The sequence below is a fragment of the Canis aureus genome, chromosome 4 (genome assembly GCF_053574225.1).
Source record: "Canis aureus isolate CA01 chromosome 4, VMU_Caureus_v.1.0, whole genome shotgun sequence".
NCBI lineage: Eukaryota > Metazoa > Chordata > Mammalia > Carnivora > Canidae > Canis > Canis aureus.
In genome coordinates, this window is record NC_135614.1 from 11,273,466 (window position 1) to 11,287,932 (window position 14,467).

Below are 14,467 nucleotides of genomic sequence, written 5' to 3' on the forward strand. Positions count from 1 at the left end.
GCTACCCTACAACCCAGCAGTTGCACTACTAGGTTCTTAACCAAAGGATACAAACACAATAATTCGAAGGGGTACATGCACCCCAATGTTTATAGCAGCAATGTCCACAATAGCCAAAGTATGGCAAGAGACCAGATGTCCATCAACGGATGAATGGATAAAGAAGATGTGCGATATATATTTGTAATGGAATATTACTCAACCATCAAAAAGAATGAAATCTTGCCATTTGCAATAATGTGGATGGAACTAGAGGGCTGCTAAGTGAAATAAGTCAGTCAGAGAAAGACAAATATCATATGATTTAACTCATATGTGGAATTTCAGAAACAAAATAGATGAACATAGAGGAAGGAAAGGAGAAATAAGATAAAAACAGAGAAGGAGGCAAACCATAAGAGACTCTTAACTATAGAAAACAAACTGAGGGTTGCTGGGAGGGGAGGGGAGTGGGGAGAATGGGGTAACTGGGTGATGGGCATTAAGGAGGGCATGTGATGTGATGAGCAATTGATGAATCACCAAATTCTATCCCTGAAACTAGTAATACACTATATGTTAACTAAATTGAATTTAAATTGAAAAAAAATAAAATGAGTATACACTTTAATAAATGTTGGAAGGACATGCATCTAAGAGAGGAAGTTATGGGCATTTCTTTTAATGTAATTTCTCTGTTTCCCTGTATTTTGCAATTTTCTACAGTAAATATTACCTTTGACCAATTTTTAAAAATTAGTCTACAAAGCGACATGGTCCCTACAAGTACAGCAGGTTGGTGTTGGCATCAGCTGTGGTCGGGGCAGATGGAGTAGCAGGTGGCCCTTTGTTGGCCAGGTGCTTGGAGTCCTCGGTGTCACTGTGTCATCGGTCCCTGTGGAGGGCCTACGTGTGGAAGTGCCTGTGACCATGTAAATAAACCCCACCAAACCCAAACATATATCTCCCTATCTCGGCAGCCTACCAGCCAGATCCCAAATTACCTGTAGCCACCCCTACACCATGTGAAGGGAAGCACATTGGAGAGAAAGTTGTAGGTAAATTACTTTTATGAATTGTACTCAAACCGAGGACTTTCTAAAAGCATTGTTAGAGTCTCTCTCAGAATCTTGATAGGGATCAAGGCAAGTGAGGGTCCCTGACACTTGAGCTTAATTAGCTTAATTAGATTTACTATGAACTCAGCTTCTTAGTGGTTAGTATTTGTTGAATTGAGAAAAGGGTGTTGTAATATTGTAATTTATAATAAGAAACATATAGTTGGTCTTTGCCCTGTTTCTGGCACAGAGCTTCCAAAACCCTTGGAATTTCCTGAGCAATAGGAGCAAAAGGAGCTTTTGTTATAATACTTGATCTCTTGTCCTCAGTTCTTAAAACTCAGATCCCTGAAGGTGAGTTGGGTGTCTTATTATTCATATAGCTGGGTTTATGGTAATGAAGTGACTTTTGAAATGCACATAAGGATGGAAGCTGGTTGCCAGGGAAACCACCTGGTGAATACAGAGTTGGAAACAGTCCCAGCCCTTGACTTCCGGGAAAGGGAGAGGGTCTAGAGATGGAGTTCAATCACTAATGGCCAATGATTTAATCAAGCATGGCTTTGTAATGAAGTCTCTATAAAAACCCAAAAGGATAGAGTTTTGACAGCCTCCAGGTTGGTGAACAAATGGAGATTTGGGGAGAGTGGCATGCTCAGAGCCAGCATGGGATCTCCTCACCCTTGCCCAATACCTCGCCTTATACATTTCTTCCATCTGGCTGTTCTTGAGTTATATCCTTTTATAATAAATTGGTGATCTGGTAAGTAAGACATTTTTCTGATTTCTGTGAGCTGCTCTAGTAAATTAATCAAACCCAAGGAGTGGAGTCGTTGGAACCTCTGATCTATAGCTAGTTGGTTAGAGGCACAGGGAACTAAGCATCTGGGCTTGTGAAGTAGGGGGAGTCTTGTAGAACTGAACCCTTAGATATCTGACAACCTCTCCAGGAAGATTGATTCAGAATTGAGTTGAATTGTAGGACACCCAGGAGGTGTCTGAGAATTGCTTATTGGTGGTGTGAGGGAAAACCATACACAGGTAGGGATTGGTATTCGAATATCAGACATGAATCCAGCCCTGAGGAAGTCAGGTTCTAGTTTACAGCCCCAGCCTGCAGGATACAGGGCATCTTGTCCCAAGCTAGATTCTCAGCCTTCCAGGGCATCAGATGAGCAGCAGGGATCCTGGAGCTCACTTCAGAGTCAGGAAAAATCTGAGTTACTTAGGAAGTTGAACACTACTCACAAGAAGTCCTTGGAGTCACTGGTCTGAGTGAGTCTTTCTCCAGGGTGAGTCCTCACACTTCAACCTGAAAACTTGGGCCATGGGCTTGAGGCTAGGGGCTGCTGTTGAGAGCAGAACCTTAGTTCCTACTTTCCCAACCAGTGGCAGTTAGAAGGGGAGGTGGGGGTTGTGGCACATTTGTTCAAAGGATCTACTGGAGTCCGAAGGCTCAGATTCCTGAGCTCTGAGTGGAAACCAGAGCCCTGTTGGGTTCTTGGTTGGGAAGGGCAGACACAAAAGAGAGGTATTTTCCTGGACTCCTGGGGTGGGTGTAGGAACCAAGGTCATTAAGTAGATGGCCATCTTGATTTCAATTGTATTGGGGCAGAGGGGCGGGTTGGGGAAGGGGGAGATTGGGGTCACCTAAGAGCCAAAGACCATGCAATTTGCTTCATATATGGCTACCTCTTGAGCAAGAGGCTTTGTCTGCTCTGCTGGCAGGAAAGCATTCAAGCACTCATTTAGAAATCAACACCCTACCCCCAGCAAGTGCATACTTGCCCCCAAGTGGGATCTATATAGTTCTCTGCTGACCAGAGACCTTCCCCCAGCCTTGTGCTCACCCAGCATGGCTCCCACATTACTCAGGCAGCGAGAGGGACAGCGCACCCCTTTCAGCACATAGGTGGCCCTGTAGACAGTAGAGGCTTGCTCCCTCCCCATGTTATTCTTGCACTCACCTCTTGCAGGACTGGGGGGCCGGGGCTAGAACCTGGCTCTGCTGTCCAGTTGGGCCTTGCCCTCCACTCCCCACCTCTGGGGATGTAGTCAGTGATAGAAAGTGATGAGGCCACCACCAGTGTTGTGGTGTTAGGTGGGTCACGTCAATACTTACAGCAGCCTCCTGCTCAGCACACAGGCCCAGGAGTGCAGAGTGCTCAGTGGATGGTTGGTCAGTCGTAATCTTTGATACTTTAGACCTCTGAAGTGCACGGCGTGTCTATTTCAGACCCAGCCCTGGATGCTTCACCTGTTGCGTGGGTTTAGGGTAAGGATTTTTGTAGTTGGAATCAATTCTGCTGGCCACTCTTCAGATAATTCCCCAACCAAGTCCACTTCTGTTTCTCTCAAGAACGCAAATCTGGACCTTCAGCCTCACCCACGAGAAGGTGCTGAGCCTGACCTCGCAGCCAAGACCCCTGGAGAAGATCAAGCTGAACACAGCATCAAGTCAGAAAGCCACGAAAGGGCTTCGACCTTTTTCAAATAAACTGGGCCATCAGCTTCTTTAGGAACTAAGTCTTCTATTCTTTTCAGTACCTCAGTCCTTTACAGATCTTCCCAAAACTAGTTCCCTAAATTCCCAGAAATTTTCTAGCCAAGTGCTGACCATTGCTGTTAGAAAAGCCCAAATCTAACTCCAAACGAGAGTGCATCTAAAAATCCCTGGTTCTGTAATGGGCTTGGTTCAGTGTTTTCACTTCACGCAGAACCAACTGCTGAAGAACTTTAAAAAATTCTCCTTTTCCTCATCTCAGCCAAACCCTTTGTGCCCAGGGGCCCCCCGAACCCCTCTAGAGATGTTTGGAGCTATTTATAAATGTGACACATGATTATGTCTGCCTTGGCAAGCAGATCACACAGAACTTGAAGTTTTGGGAGGAGAAAACAGATACCCTAGTCTGAATCTGGCCATGATATCATTTACCTTCTAATTCGTGGTGGCCTGCTGCCCGGAACCGCCATCTGAGCCCTTGACAGATACAGGGCTCCATGAGAAAGTTCAGTCCCTGAGGACCCCAGCTGGTAGGTTTGGAAATGTCTGGACCTATAACATTCCAACTAGGGTTGGAAAAGACTCCAGCACTTGGTTTTCTTTGTCAAGTGATGCCCCCAGAGAAGTTCTCGCGTGTTAAAATGAAAACCAGAGTTTCCCTTGGTCTTGTCATCCTCTGCATTGTCCTTTTAGGCAAAAGAACGATCCAGGGCAGAGCCAGATGCTTTATGAGTTTCAGACTTCAGATCCAGATCATCTATAACTGGGGATTCTGAAGATGCTCCTGGATATAATTTGGAATCCTTTTTGGTGATTTTAAAGGAATCACAGATGATAGGAATATTTAAAAAGATTGAAATCAGGCTGGATTTCTTTCTTTCTTTCTTTCTTTCTTTCTTTCTTTCTTTCTTTCTTTCTTTCTTTTTTTTTTTTAAAGGAAAATATAGCAGATTCTGAGAAACTATAGGTCTGCTTTACATTGCTTTCCAGAAAACTCTGGGATTGATTGATGATCAGGGAAGGGATAAGGAGATTTCTAGGAGTCTGCACTAGTTCAGAGAGAGCACATAGGTTGTGCCAAACTCGTGCCATTCTTTGTTGAGATTGCAGTGCTCACTTAATACCAAGGAATCCCACAGAGAGCATTTTTTCTGTTTCATACAGCATCTGACATAAAATCCTATACGTAAAATGGAGAAATGTGGGTTGGGTAGTAGTACACTTGGACAGGTGAGAGATGAGTGGGCTGGACAATTATGTTTAAAAACTGGATATCAGTGGAGCGTAGAGCATTCTGTTCTAGCTTCTCAATGTTTAGAAATGGAAAACTTGCTTGCTAAACTCATAGACACTACAGAAGTAACAGGGAAGGCTAGTCTGTAGGTAACCAGATTTGACATCTAAGCTTTATAGCCTGAAATGGTGGGCTCAGATCAATGGGTAAAATACCAACCAGGACAAATGCTAAGTTTGGATTTAGATCTTTAAATATGGGAGAGATATTTTGCCAATTCATGTGGAAGATCACGGGGGAGTTAAATAGACCATAGTGTGCTGTGATCCTGCACTGCCTTCCTGGAGCATCCATGCTGAGCTCATGTCCAGGCCATTACACATGAAAATAAGTTCACATCTAGTTCCTGGTAGGCCACATCTCAGTTCAATCCTGGGATCTGCATTTTAAGGTCCAGGAGCAGTGACAAACCAGAGGACATTGAACAGCACAACCAGAATAAGGAGGCATCTGGAATATCATACAAAAGAGAGTAAAAGAAATTTTTTAACATTTGAAACACGTATTTTAGCTTTTTACTGTAGAAAAATAAACACATCACAAAAATTGGGAAAACCAAAGAGCAGTGGAGAAAAGACACTCATTCTCTCCAAGGAAGAATCATTTTTGGACAGGAGAAGGTGACGGGTGGTGAGGAGGTTGGTTAGGGGACAGGAGTACTGCCTTGGCCTCTGAGGTTCAGGTTCATCTTCACCAAGATGGAGGGCTTGATTAGGTGACCCTCAGGCCACTTCTAATGTTATGAATGACTTACTGATAGGACAGGACTGTCTCCTAAACTGAAAGGCTGTCAGGTAATCAAAAGGAGTAGATTGAGCAATGCTATTCCAAATTCCAGGAGATAAAACTAGAATCAGAAGGATAGGCAAACTAAGAAAGCTTATTATAGCTTATCATTAATTAAAAACTTATTAATAATTAGAACCACCCCCAAAATAGAAAGGATTGCTTGTCAAGCACTGAGTACTTGCCATGGGATAAACTCATGCTTGTCACTTTCAGTTTTGGCTGAACTGAAACTGAATTTCTACAGTTGCCTCGAAGTCCCATGTGCCCGGCTCCTACACAAGCCTCATCAACCCAGATCCCCATTTATGGAGAAACTACATCTATTGAGAAAGGAGATGCTTTATAGATTAGAAGTGTTGAAATAATATCTTCCTTCACATTCTCAGAATCTTAAATACAAAAGGGAAAAGTTACCGAATTTCAAGACCTTCTCAAAGGGAGATCCCAAAGAATCAAAGATCTTTGCCACACATTTTGAGGCCCCAGTCAAGCTGATATTTATACCTGTGGAAGGCTTTCTATTTTCATAAGGTAGCAGTGCATAAAGCAGCCGGACTCTGAAACCCCTCCCCTTCTCCTTGTGACCTGGAAGCTCTATGTTGGAATGGCCTTAGCATGGTTGTGTCACAAGATGGAGAGATGGGAGATTTCTGACTCACTGCTGGGAGAACAGCCCCCTCTTTGTGTGAATGAGAAATAGACTTCTATTGTTTTGGGGTACTGAGATTGTGGAATCTGTCTACTGTAGAAGCTGACCTGACCGGGTAGGAAATACTCTCAAGGATTACTACCCTTACCCAGATGAGATGAACAGGAAGTAAAAACCTTATAGAAAAAACAAACAAACAAACAAACAAACAAACAAAAACCTTATAGATACTCCTATTTTTCTCAAGGGTGACATCACTACCTGAACTTCATCTAAAAGAACTCTCTTTCTGTCTCTTTCACTTGTTTAAGCTTTCTTGGTCAGACTTCCTTTAATAAAAGATTTCCTTTTTTTTTTTTTTTTATGGCATAAAATTTCAAAAAGTTTCTAGCACTCCTGGAGTCCTTGTGAAGCCCTCAGTGTGCATCTCACCTAATCCTCACAATGACTGTATGACATAGGTATTGTCACCATCCCCATCTTTCAGGATCTGGAAGCTAAGGCTCACACAGGCAGATGGCCAACCTGGCAGATACACTGGGAGTAGGTGAGGAAGCTGGGTGTTCAGCCCAGCTTGGACCAACCACAGAGCCCTAGCTCCTAACTGGTAAGTAGCTCCACTGGTATAATTCAGTCCTCCACTAAACACCTGGATCTCCAACAAGGGTCTTCCATGACCTACCTAATAGGGGAGCCAATCATCTTATTGGCCCATTTTAATCTGTAAGAAAGTTCTTTTTTTACTCTGAGGTGAAATCTGCCTTTCAGGCCTCCAATAAATGCTTAATGAATCGAGTCACCATTGTCCTCCTACACTAGAACCACTATATTATGTATGCATCTTTCCATTTTAAGAAGACAAAGGATCTGTACAGGAAAAGGCAAAGGCTAAAGAATAGTTTCCAACCAGCCTTCTATTACAGAGAGAGATATTATTATAAAATGTTGTATTTCACCATCATGGCAAGGAATGAAGTATGATGTTGACTACTGATTTAAGGAACAGCAGTCCCCTTGTGCTGTACTTGTTGCTATTTGAACACCCTATATATCTAAATTATATATTTGAAACATCTTTATTACAAATCATGAGCAGCATTATTCTCCTGAATCATCTTTGGAGTTTATGTCAAGTGGGCTTTTATATATATATTTTTTATATGTATAAAATATATATTTTTTGTAAAACATTTATTTAAAAAATATATATATATAATATATTTACCCATCCATGTGGATATATATTATATAATATATATATTATATAATATATATCCATATAATATATATATTACCCATCCATGTGAATGGGTAAAAGGAAAGTAAATTCTAGTCCCTGCTCTGACAATAAGCGTATGATCCTGAGGAACTTACTTACCTTCACTAAATGACCATATAAACACGCTCTCAGTTTTTATGACTAGAGGATTGTGGAGTAACCAAAATGTAAGCAGCTCTGAATTTCAGGAGATCCATGAAAGGAGATTTGTTTCATCTACTCCCACCCACTCTTGCCAACAGAGATTCTAATTTAACTTTGTAGCAATGATCATAAGGTTCAAACATTTTTTTCTCTGCTTTCTATACTTTTAAATCAAGATTCCTTTGATACACTGTGTACTTCTGTTTAATCTCTAGTATGGAGAAGTTAGGGTGCATAGTTCACAAGACCATCCTCACTTCAGACACCAGCTGCAAGTCTGGACTCCCCAGGTCCACTCTTAGGTTTGATCATTCTTTAAGAGCACCCACAGGACTCCCTGATGGTTGCAATTTATAACAGCAAAAGAATAGAGATTAAAGCCAGCCAAGTGAAGAGGGGCAGGTCCAGGAGGGCTCCAAATGCAGAGGTTCTTGTTATCCCCTCCCCATGGTGTCACGGGCAGTGTCAACTCCCCCCAGGAATGATGTTGACAGTATTTGTGGAATATTACTAACCAAGGAAATCCACCCATGACTAAGTGTCGAGTCTATATGGAGGCTCCATAGTCAACTGCATATGTAAGGGGCCTCAGTCTTCAGATTTTTTGGAGGTTGAGTTGATACTGTATGACTTAAAAGCCCTCACCAGAAGTCACATTGTTAGAAATTCTGGTATGGTCCGAGACCCCCAAGTAAACAAAGACACTCATCAGTGAGGACATTCCAAATGCTTGGAGATTACCCACCAAGAGCTGGAGGCAAAGGCCAGACCTCCTTTTGGTTAACCCTTACTATGTATGTAGAAAAGTTTTCTTTTAGATAAGTTTGTGAAGATCATTTTTTTTTTAAATCTTGTTTTCTATCTGAAGCAAAACAGTCAACTGCATCATCAAAAGCAAAAGCATTTGGAACATCTACTATGGTGCTTGGAAAATCCTGTGTTAATTGCTGACAAATTTTACCCTACAATGTCTAAACCCGGTCTTATGTATCGGCAGACATGCTGACATGCTCCAGTAGCGCCGGCTGGATGAAATTATAGAGGTGTTATCACCTCTTGACCACACATTGCTAAGGTTCAGCCTGGCTTCTGATCAGCCATTTTTGTCATGGTTGCCAGTTCCCAGGGTTCTGACAAGAAGGCATAATGAGATGTGGGACAATGTCACCAGCCTCTGAATCTGTAGTTCATTTGTCACAGTCACTCAATTCCCTTTCATGTACCCACTTTCTCCTCTCCAGGTTCAGAAAATGGGCAACTCCCTGACTCTCCAGAGTCACTTTTTTGGGCAATAAAGTTCAGTTGGCTCTGAAAGTTGAGTGCACTTTGACATCACAATGGATCTCCAGAACCATCAAAGTACATGCTATGAACTGAACTCTGTTCCTTCCAATTCATGTGTTGAAGTCTTAACTCCCACTATGATTGTATTTGGAGACAAGACCTCTGAGGAGGTGATAAAGGTTAAATGAGCCCACGGGGGGCGGGGGGCATCTTGAGATTATAGGACTGGTGCCCTTATAAGAAGAGGAAGAGCTCTCTCCACCAGGTGAGGACATAGTGAGAAGGCAGCCATCTCCAGGCCAAGAAGAGGACTCTCACCAGCAAATGACTGTGCTGGACTTACAGCCTCCAGAACTCTGACAAATAAGTTTGTTATTTAAGCCCCCGTCTATGGTATTTTGTTATGGTAGCCTGAGCTGACCAATACAGTATAATTTCCCCAAAGTGATCAACCTGGCTCTCTTACAAATGCAGGAAGAGCATGTGTCAAAGTTTTGTTTAAACTCTCATTGAAGGGACCTGCATGATAGTGAAGCTGGTTCTTGGTTAGACTTTTATTTTAAGATTTATATATTTGTTTGAGAGAGAGAACACATGTGCATGAGCGGGGGGTGGGGCAGAGGGAGAGGGAGAAACTCAAGCAGACTCCATGCTGAGTTGATCTCATGACCCTGAGATCACAACCTGAGAAGAAACCAAGGGTCAGATGTTTCATTGGTTGCACCACCTAGGTGCCTTTTGGTTAGACTTTTAAAATGAGCACCTTCCTCTGACCTGGACTCCTCAAGGCATAGGGTCATTCTGTGCTGCTGCTTTTAATAAAAAGAGCTACCATCTACTGATTGCTTATTAAATGCAGATGCGGTTCTATTAACTTCATAAGCTATAATTTTATCCAATCCTCTCAAGAACTGCCATTATGTCTATTTTACACATAGGGTCACTGAAGGAAAAAGAAGTTAAGTTACTAGATCCAGGTCACACAGTGGCAAAACCAAGATTCAAACTCAGGCTGCCTGGCCCTGGTGCCTGCTATACTTCCCCCCCACACTGCATGGTCCCCACCCTTTTCATTCTCTGCCTTAGGGAACTTGGCCAGCTACTCCTTGGCCAAATTTCTTTTGTCGTAATCATCCTTTCTAGCAACATGAGTGTTAACTCTGGAGTCAGCCATACTTGGGTTCCAGTTGTATCTCTGCTACTTACTAGCTGTATCATCTTGCTCCAGGTACTTATCAGGGCTAGTCTTCAGTTTCATTATTTATAAAAAAGTCTATTTCACAGAGTTGTTTTGAGAATTAATTGAGATAATAGGAGTAAAATACCTGTAAGCATTTGATGCTAGCTTTGTTAGATATCTAATCATATAGTTTGTCTCAGGAATAGGAGATAGAGATTCTTTTCCTGGGATCCACAGCCAGTAGGGGAGAGGATTACATCAATTTTTTTGTGGTGAAAAAGTCTATAGCTTTTCTTTTTAAATATTTTATTTATTTATTCATAGAGACAGAGACAGAGAGAGAGAGAGAGAGGCAGAGACACAGGCAGAGGGAGAAGCAGGCTCCATGCAGGGAGCCCGACATGGGACTCGATCCCGGGTCTCCAGGATCAGGCCCTGGGTTGCACGCGGCGCTAAACCGCTGAGCCACCTGGGCTGCCTTATAGCTTTTATCATATTCCCAGAAGAGTAGGTGACCCCACGCCTCAGCAAATTGGGCACCTGTGACTGTAGTGAGCATGGAGGTTGAGACTTGAGTCCTTTACTCTTCCTGCCCTCTGCACAGCTGGATACGTAGCAGGATCTGGGTCTTTTAGCTTTCCTCCCCTGAACACAGTGCTGGACACACAACAAGATCTCAGTGGTGTGCATGAAATTAAATTCCACTGAAATTCAGCAGTGGATGTCAAGGCCTAGGATGTGGGGTCCCCGATGTTGCCAGCCTGCCTTCCTTTCATACAAATATGCCCACTGTGAAATGATTTCCGAAATTACTCCTTTTGTCCAACAACAATAATCCAAAGCTGAGTATTCCAAATGCTGCATTGGAAAAGGATGCTGATTACACCAATCAAACTGCATGTGATGTCTACTGCTGGGGGGGGGGGGGGGGTGGTGGTGACGTCTACATGGGTGGTGGGGGTGGTGTATACAGCAAGCCTGTATGTCTGTATTAGCCCTCTTTGCCCTTCATCACTCAAATACCTTGAAATTATAGTGACTACCATGCAAAGAATGGAAACACAAGCTATTCAGTTTTATTTTTATCTATTTACTTGTGGATTGTTATACCTATCCTCAATTTAAAAAGGATTTATGTATATTTAGATACTGATTTCCAAATAAGGTTTTTAATATATCTTGTCCTCCTATGTGAGATCTGTGTAGTTTATATTACATACTCCTATAAATCTCATTGAATTAAAAAAGTTTACATTTTACATCAATTCTGAAGAATGAATAATAATTTTCAAACAATAAATTAACAGATTAAGAAAGGACTTTAGTGGGACGCCTGGGTGGCTCAGCAGTTGGGCATCTGCTTTTGGCTCAGGGTGGGATCCTGGTCCCGGGATTGAGTCCCACATCAGGCTCTCTGCATGGAGCCTGCTTCTCCCTCTGCCTATGTCTCTGCCTCTCTCTCTGTCTCTCATGAATAAATAAATAAAATCTTTTTTAAAAAAGAAAGGATTTTAGTAAGCATCCAAAATGCACATCATACAAAAGAATAAGTTCAGTAAGAGAGGCAATCAGAGGAAGAAAAAGAATATAAAATAGAACAAAGTTGTGGTAGGTTGGTGTACAAGAGTGGGCCATAAATTTGGCTTTATACAGCAGTCAAAGCAAAGAAAACCCACAGAATTTTCAGTGTCCAAAAGTTAAAAAAATAAGCCAATTTGTCAATAGAAGACTAAGACAAATTTCTTCTATAGGATTTCACAAAAGGATAATGGGTAAAGGAGTGGACAGACCATTGCAACTACCTTGCGTGGATTTATTTATTTATTTATTTATTTATTTATTTATTTATTTATTTATTTAAAGATTTTATTTAATCATGGGAGACAGAGAGAGAGAGAGAGAGAGAGAGAGAGAGGCAGAGAGAGAAGCAGGCTCCATGCAGGGAGCCCGACATGGGACTCAATCCCAGGTCTCCAGGACCAGGTCCTGGGCTGAAGGCAGCGCTAAACTGCTGAGCCACCCAGGCTGCCCCACATTGTGTGGATTTAGAGTATCTGGCTGTTTCTTGTAGGGTCCTCCGGTGAAGCCAATGCTCTAACACCAAATGCAATTCAGAAAAAAACAATTCTGTGAGGCACCAGCAATGCTCCTGAAGAACACTTTCTAAAGGATTGGCTAGAATGCAAGGAAAAGATTTAGGAGGGAAAAAAAATCACCTCAAGTTGTGGAGGGAGTGCATATCCATTAGGCAATCCTCCCTGAAAAATATGTTCTTGTTCCCAAGCCTGCTAAAGTTGGAGGTTCTATTCTCTGGGAGACAGGCCTGGAGTATAGATATTCTATGTTGTTTAACTAAATGAAGAGTCGAATGTCCATCATTCCACGAAAATTATGAAGCTTCAGAAAAAAGATGGGTATCCTGATGTGCACAGGAGTGGGGTAGGCTGATGGAGTATATGCAAATAGGGCCAAGAATTTCTTCAGAAACACATACAAATAGGCAACCAACATGGAGCAAGACAGCAAGAACTGCAGTCTGGGCACTCTGTCAAAGCAGGCGTTACTGATGCAGCCAGATGAGACTGCACATAGAATTGCATGTTCTGACAAATTGCCATGGTAATCACACTGTGTTTCTGGATGTGATGGCTTATTATGTAGTAGTCAAGGTAATTGGAGATATTTTTGTTTCTTTGTTAGATGGGAGCACAAGGAGGAAGATTGGGGAAGGGGATTGTTCTGGAGGGAGTCAGAAGCACTGTGCTTGAAGTCAAGGAAAGAGAGAGAAGGAGGTAGGGAAAGGGAGGGAGAAGGAAAGGGAGAAAGAGCTTGTGTGGCTGTCTAGGGAATGAATGAGAACAAGAGGTAAGAGGTAGCGGTGGTGGAGGAAGGGAAAGGGACACAGGGGTTTTAAAGGCTGCTCATGTCCCTCTGCTCCCAAATATGTTGAAACCTATGCCTTGCCAGCTGGTGTTAGGAGGGGGTCTCTGGGAGGTGATCCAGTCATGATGGTAGAGCCCTCCTGAATGGGATTAGTGCCCTTACAAAGGAGGCCCTACAGAGATCTCTCACCCCCTTGCTTGCCCTGGAAAGACACAGAAGACACCATTCATGAACCAGGAAGAGGGCTCTCACCAGAACCCAACCGCGCCGGCACCTTGACCTTCCAGCCTCCAGAACTGTGAGAAATACATTTCTGTTGTTCATAAGCTACAAAGCCTATGGTCCTTTGTTACAGAAGCCTGAATGGATGAAGAGAGGGTTCCCATCTGAGAGCCAGCCCTAGGGTCGAGTAGCCTCTTAGAGGAGCTCAATTAGTGCTCAAGCTCGGGGTCTGTGCCGAGGTTCTGACACAGAACCTCTTTGCCTATTCTCAATATGTGAAGGACTTAGGGTGGTTTTCCTTGTAAGGCTCCTGAAGCCACTGACTCAGAAGAGTCTGAGTAACCTGACTTCTGCACAGAGACCATGTATACGGCTGGTGAGGCCTTGAGAAGAAAGGTTATAACTATCAGGGATAATACAGTCAAACAAATGATTTAGTCTAGATCTTGTTCATGAAAGGACTTATCTGTATGTATTTTTGTATATGATAGTTCCTGGCTCTGTTCATTGCAGATGAGGAAGGAAAGAAGGCAGTTAAACGATGCTGGCTGTACTTGATGATTAAAAAAACATTTTTTTTTTTTTAAGATTTTATTTATTCACGAGAGACACATAGGCAGAGGGAGAAGCAGGTTCCCTGTGGGGAGCCTGATGTGGGACTTGTTCCCAGGACTCCAGGATCAGGCCCTGATCCAAAGGCAGACGCTCAACCACTGAGCCACTCAGGCGTCTCTTGATGATTTTTTTAAACGTTAGTTTTCTGTGCTCTCTCATGGCACAGGCATGGCTTCCCCTTCCCCCCGAGGACTGGGGGAGGCCCTGTGGCTGTAATAACCCATCTAGGCCTGCTCCTGGGTATAGACCCCTTATTTACTCAGGTCTTTGCTCCCTGCTTGGTGCTTGTGAGTGTGCCCCCAACCAGGATAACAGGTGATGAGAGGATGGATGCAGGAGACACTGTCTGAGAGACATGATCACACTGGCAAGTGATTGCCACTGTGGCGTCCCCAGTCACAAAGAGGACTCTGACATTTGACTCTGTGTGTAAGAGAAAGAAAATGCTGCTAGCAGTACCTGGGAATACAGAAGAAGGGCTTGGTGGAAGGGAGCGGGATGGTAGACGTGAACACAGAGAAGGCAGTGTTGGCAAGCTACACACAAGGAGATAACAGTGGACAATAAGCTGCAAGGTGGTCTCACTCT

The 14,467-nt window shown here is 43.0% G+C and overlaps 1 long non-coding RNA gene across 1 annotated transcript; it reads left to right on the forward strand.

Annotated features, from left to right (window-relative positions):
- Window positions 1–1,499: 1,499 nt before the first annotated feature.
- On the forward strand, window positions 1,500–3,549 carry LOC144311785 (uncharacterized). The gene is made up of 3 exons (XR_013377309.1): window positions 1,500–1,800; window positions 3,274–3,312; window positions 3,397–3,549. It is a non-coding gene; the product is annotated as an uncharacterized LOC144311785 (long non-coding RNA).
- The last annotated feature ends 10,918 nt before the right edge of the window (window positions 3,550–14,467 follow it).